The sequence below is a fragment of the Rousettus aegyptiacus genome, unplaced genomic scaffold (assembly GCF_014176215.1).
Source record: "Rousettus aegyptiacus isolate mRouAeg1 unplaced genomic scaffold, mRouAeg1.p scaffold_m13_p_12, whole genome shotgun sequence".
NCBI classification, from domain to species: domain Eukaryota; kingdom Metazoa; phylum Chordata; class Mammalia; order Chiroptera; family Pteropodidae; genus Rousettus; species Rousettus aegyptiacus.
Genome location: NW_023416287.1, coordinates 9,241,199 through 9,247,597, shown reverse-complemented (window position 1 = coordinate 9,247,597; position 6,399 = coordinate 9,241,199). Strand labels below are relative to the sequence as shown.

The 6,399-nt window shown below is 48.4% G+C and overlaps 1 long non-coding RNA gene across 1 annotated transcript; it reads right to left on the bottom strand.

The window, feature by feature from the left end:
* Window positions 1-865: 865 nt before the first annotated feature.
* Window positions 866-2,286, bottom strand: LOC118609982. The gene is made up of 3 exons (XR_004953570.1): window positions 2,198-2,286; window positions 1,919-2,043; window positions 866-1,601 (listed from the first exon to the last, which is right to left on the bottom strand). It is a non-coding gene; the product is annotated as an uncharacterized LOC118609982 (long non-coding RNA).
* Window positions 2,287-6,399: the final 4,113 nt, after the last annotated feature.

The following is a 6,399-nucleotide window of genomic DNA, read 5'->3' as shown; positions in this document are numbered from 1 at the left end:
CCACATGCCGTCTGGTAGGTCGACTGTTAGAATTTTACATTACTGGCCTGTAGGGGCACGTAGAGAAGTACATATTTTTCAGCTAAAGTTGTAATAAAAAATGAGTTAGGAAATCAAAGAAAGTGTTGGGAATTTGGATAATAAAAATTGCATCTAACTGGGGATAAAACAGGTAGTCTGTTCAGGAGAGTGTACGTGAAAAATAGATACTTGCTTCTTTTGGGGAGGAGAGAGGGGTGTTTCCAGCATCTGTTTGTACAGTTTTTATAATAGCAACTCCTCTTGGGGAAATGGTCCCTACCCTATTTTTAATGCTTCGGACTCTGGCGGAATGGCTTTGACCTCTTGCACCAAATTTGGGGCATGTGACTCAGACCTGGCCAATCCGTGCATTCCATGCTCTGACCAGTGATTGGTTCAAATATGGGCACAGATCCATTTTGAGCCAATGGGAATCAGGCCTAGGATTTTCATTTGCTCTATTGAATGACAGCTTTTTCCCCTCTGTATTTGAACTGGGTGATAATAGAGAAGTTATTGGAGGCCACATGTGGCCATGGAAATGAAACAGAGCCATGAAGTAGGTAAATTGTACGGCAATTTTAAGATGGCCCTATGGTTCTCTATAGGCCCTGGAGAATTTCCTCCCCTTCAAGGAGGATTTTACTCCTATGATTAGGTTCAAAGGAAAGGATTTTGAAGATGTAATTAAGACCCCAAATTAGTTGAATCAAAAGGGAGAATATCCTGGAGGGGCCTGACCCATCAGGTGAAAGTCCTGAAAGGTGACTGGCCCATTGTGGGCCAGGAATCAGATGCTACAGGTGTCCTTGGAAGGGCAAACTGCCATCTTGTGGAGAACGCCACTTGGCAGGAAGTGGCCTCTGCCTGGTAGCTAAAAAGCGGGGTCACTCTCCTATAACCACAAGGAACTAACTTCTTCCACATTCAGGAAGCGTAGAAGAGGACCCTGGGACAAGGTCACAGCCTCAGCCACCCTCAGCTGAAGGCACTGAAATCAGGCCTTGATCTCAGTCTGCTGTGACCCTCAGCAGAGAAGCCAGCTAACCCACCTCCAGATTTCTGATCCACGGAAACTGTTAGATAATAAGTTCAGATTGGCTTAAGCTGCCACGTTTGTGGTACCTTGTTCTATAGCAATAAAAAAAATACATGTGTGAACACTTAGGTCAACTTGTACCTGAAGCCAGATAGATAGCACTGGCATTTTCAATTACACGAGCTAATAAACCCTCCCCGTCCCTTTTTTTTTTTTTTTTTTTTTTACTCTTAAGCCTGTTTTTTAGAAGTCCCAGGATTGCATCCCACCAGCCTGGCTTATTTCACACACCCCTCCCTGAACCAGTCGCTAAGCCTGGGGACATGAAACAATGCTGTGACTGGCCCCGTCTGGGTCAAAGTCTGGGAGCTGTGTGCTTGTGTGCTTTGCTATCATTTCACGTGTCTTACACCCCGACCCTAAAGATACAGACTTGCGTCTACACCCTCTGCATCTTTCTGGGTCCTGTCTTAGCAGCTGTGGTGGGTGTGAGAGGCTGCAACGCATCATGGTTTAGGGCAGGGGTTGGAAAACTTTTTATCTAAAGAGACAGAGAATAAAGAGTTTAGGCTTTGCAGGTCACATAGGTCTTTGTCACTTTTTTTTTTAAACAACACTTTAAAATTGGAAAAAGCATTTTCAGATCATGGGTCATACAAAAACAAACCAGGCGACTCAGATTTGGCCCGCAGGCTGCAATGTGCAGAGCCCTGGTTTAGGGTACAGACACTGGAGCCTAATAGTTGGGCTCAAATCCAGTCCCCAACTCTTACAAACATTGAGACTCTGGGCCAGGTACTTTACTTCTCTAAACCTCAGTTTTCTTACCTGGAAAATGGGGATAATAAGTGTACTTACCCCATGAGGTGGTTGGGGAATTCAATGAAGTACTGTGTGACTCCGTCAAGTTGTTTGGTCCAGGGTCTGGGATATGTGCTATTATTTGTATGAATGATCATTGATGATCATTCTTTTCCCACACCCTGCAATTTGAAACCAATTGAGAAAAAGACTTGAGGGTCCAGCAGGTGAAGACCAACTTGGCAGTATTTTTTCTAGTAAGGCTGGATTATAATGCATGACTTAACCCTTGGGTTTCCCCGATCCACCCCCCGAATCTCCAGAGCTAACACTTACCGTGTCACACCTGCAGAGTCCCCACGGTGGTACCTGGAGGCTGATGAGCCTCAGCACTGCTCCTGGGAACCTGACTGAGGTTAAGTTACTGCAGGAAGGGGAGGAATGGGGGCCAGCCTGTCACCTGATTGTCCTGTTGTCATTAGGTTGACTGAGCTCCCATTTCCACTGTACTAGGTTGAATAACATCCCCCTAAAATTCCTGTCCACCTAGAGCCTTGGAATGTGACCTTATTTGGAAAAAGGGCCTTTGCAGAAGTAAATAATTAAGATGAGGTCATACTAGATTACAGCAGGCCTAATCCAGTGACTGGTGTCCTTATAAGAAAATGGGATAAAGACACACAAGGAAGAGAGTCATGTGAAGATGAAGGCAGAGGTCAGAGGGATGCAGCTAATAGCCAAGGCACACCAAGGGTTGCAGGTAGCACACCAAGGGCTGCAGGTACCACCAGCAGCTGGAAGAGGCAAGGATGGGTCCTCCCTGGAACCTCTGGGGCGGGCGTGGCTCTGCAGACACCTTGATTTCAGAATTCTGGCCTCCAGAACTAAGAGAATAAATTTGTTATTTAAAGCCACCCAACTGTGGCTTTGTTATAGCAGTCCCAGGACACTAATTAGGGATCACTCCTTCTCCCTTGGGGTGTGTAAACGATGGTGGTGATAGAAAAAAGTGTCTGCATGGTGACATCAGTGTAGGGGGTCTCAGCCCAGGCAACAACCAGAGATTCTGCTTTAATGGGTGAGCAATGGGCCGAAACAAAGGTTTTTTTCCTTTTTTTAAAAAATGAACTTTTTTCAGGAATAATTTATATACTATAAAATTCGCCCATTTTAAGTGTACCATTGAATGATTTTTAAATTTCTTGAGCTGTGCAACCATCACTATCATCTAATTCTGGAACGTTCTCATCACCCCTATGGTCCCTCATGACTATGGACCATTTTAACGTTGATTCTAACCTGTGGCTGAGCTGAGAGCCCACTTAGGGGCGGGGGCTTGGGAAACAGGTGGCCCAGGGTGCTGAGGCACCTAGCTGACAATGAAATAGATGCGTACGGAGTTTTAAAGACGGTAAATAAGCATCCACAGAAGCGGTTTTGGTTGTGGAGAGGGAGGGAGGGAGGGTGAGGGGGGTGGAGGAAGGAACGAATGCTGGGCTGCTGAGATGGGTTGGTGAAAGCCCAGGGCCGGGTCCAGAAAGGTCCATCTGGGCTGTGAATAGCGCTGGGGATGAGCAGAGAGGAGGAAAGAGACACACTCCGCATTCCATCTGAAAAGTGATGCCCCCTCTCCAGTCCACACATCCTACCTCCCCTGGAAGTTGGGGGAAGGCTGGGAACCGGGGTGGGTATGAGGAGCCTGCAAGACCTCCCCCATGGCCCAGAGCCAGAGGGGTGAAATATCACCCCTGAGGACAGAGAAGGACCCAGGGGTTCTGCTCTTCGTGCCTTGGTGCAGCCCTTTGACCCTGGAGGACTGTAGAAAGGCTGAGCCAGTTCTACCCCGTTCAATGTTCAGTGCCCATCCCTGCTGGGACGCCTGAAGCATCCCCCTGCCTACCTTCCTGCAAGACCCGGTCTTACCCCATGACTCTGCTTCTCGTCAGCCACAGCTCTGTTCTCTCTACATGGCTTGGCAATGTCCACCACTTGGCACCCAGGCTTACCCTCATCCTGTGATTGTTCCTGGTGACTCATCGGGTTGTGCTTATATCCAGTCGTCCGTGACTCTGGCAGGCACTGGTGTCCACAAGGGCTGGGCTGCCTACCAAGACTGTAGCTAAGGCTTCGGCGATGTGTCCAGTTTATCCTGGTCTGTCCCCTTCACCTTGGAGAGAGTGATTTAGTGATACTTACTGTGTCTGGGAACTCGGTTGCAAAAGTAGACCCACCTTGTCTAGTTAAAGCAAGAAAGGGATTTGTTAAATGATATCAAGTGTTCCCATACCCAGGGGAGGCTCCGAAGCTACTCGACAGGAACAGACGGCAACCGCACGATGGTGGCTGCTTTGGCAACACACCACGGACGCCCTGTCTGTCCTGATAAAGTTGGGTCCGGACACTTAAGGCTCAGCAACTGCTGAGCTCCTGGAAAACTAAAAGCCTCATCGCGGTGTTTTTAGAAGCTCACATGGCTCACGGACATCCGCCACTGCGGAAGTTCCATTGTGAATCCCTTTTTTCATGTGGGCGTTTCTGATTGGTGGAACCTGGACCACGTGACCGCAGCCTGCTGCAAAGAAGCACCAGAGTTGAGTTTCTGGAATTGGTCTGGGTGGCCGTGAAAAACGAACATCTGCCCCACCTGTAGCATACTGGGGGGTGGGCTGGACACTCGATGCTTCTCATTTAATCCCATCCTTATAGTTAGGGAACCAAGGATCAGAGAGGGGAAGCAATTTGTCCAAGGTTGCATGGAGCTCAGACTCCAGAACCTTCCAAAGGCAGGACTGGATAGAAAATGGCATGGAACTCCCCAGACCCCAACCACCTAGATGTCCTAAGGCTGGCCTGGGGCCTCAACCACAAATTAACCCATTCAGTGTAGCAGATGAAGCCACAGGATGGGCTCTGTGCCCCTGCCCATTTAATCCTCTGATCAAAGCAGGAAACCACATACATTTTTTCTATTCATAAATGGCCAGATCATGTAAAATTCACCGGTGTGTCTACAGCCAAAAGACTTGGGCACTGGGTGCAGATTCCCGTTGTATGACCTTGGGTCTCATTCATTTTCTAAGCCTTCGTTTTCTCATCTGTAAATTGGGCAGCAAAGTCTCCTCCCACTTTGCTCCCTCCAGGGCTGTCGATCAGATCAAATGTGAGTTTGAGTACAGAATAAAAGGATGGACTCCATGCAGGGCAGTCTCTTTGTCATTATTCTCCACCAGCTACTTGAGGATAAAGGAATCTGTGGGCTTGTTTGCAGCTATATTCACTTAGTTCACGAGGAATCATAAGCCGGGCTATAGGAGCTCTTGATAATGTCTGTTTAAAGTTTAGACAATAAATGGACAGAGGGCTTGTTTTTTTTTTGACCTTGAATAGGGACCACCACATCGCCGTGGGCCATTAACAGATACTATTTGGTACCAGTGACCAAAGGCTATCTGCCTCAGCCTGGATGTAGGCAGCAGCAAAAACTCTCAAACAAATATTCTTGGGTTATCCACTGATTCTGCAGTGCACTTCAGAGCAGAAAGCCGGGCTTTCCCTGGGCGGGGGTAGGGGACTCTGAGGGGAAGCCATGTGAGCCGCTCTTGGGGGAGCTGAGCCCCGTGAGGAGGGGCTGGCCCTGGGCCTTGGAGCGCTGAGGCTGTGCTTTGATCAGGGTTATCAGAGCATGTGGCAGCTTTGCACACCTTTGGTGAGATGCTCATTTACTCATTCATTTGACAAATCTGTTTAAAGCTGCTACTAAGTCTCAGATGCCAGGGCCTGCCAGTGACTTTTATGAGCCCTGCTCCTAGGGGCTCAGCATCTAGTAGGTGAAAAAGATACGGACAGAGCTCACCAGAGAGTTTATGGCAGAACATTGTGGTTCTTATTAACTTCTTATGTCTTACCCCTTGCCAACAGAAACTTGGTTTCATTTGGGTGGAATTGACCCCACTCAAGGGGTGGCTCAGGATTGTTTTAAGCCAGGGGTTCTGAAAGTCTGGTCCCTGGACTGGCAACATCAACATCACCTGGGAACTTGTTAGAAATGCAAATTCTTGGGCCCCCTCCAGACATGCTGAATCAGAAGTTTTGGCGGTGGGGCCAGCAATCTCTGTCTTAACAAGCCCCTCCCCTCTTTTCCCTGTTACTGATCATATGCATGGGCACAGGGCCAGTTCTTGCCCATGAGTTGTAAGGAGGTATTAGCTGGGGCATTGGAGGAAATAGTTTTCTTCTTGTTAAAAAGATAAGAGCCTTAGAAGGTGGAGGTCCTGCCTCAGGCCCCGATCCTGCTGCTCCGAAAGTGGCCATGTGATATGCCTGGCGTGGCAGAGAGGCCTTGTGTGGCCAGGAGGGGGCGATGTCACTGACCTGCTGAGGCTGGCAGAGCGGAAAAGAGTCTGAACTGTCCAAGCACTGGGGGACCTTGTACTAAGAAAACAGTAAATGCCCTCGCAGCATTGTTGCTTGTAGCCAGGGCACCCCCAACAGATCCAGGTTCACAGGGTCGATGGTGATCTAATGACTGACACTAAAAT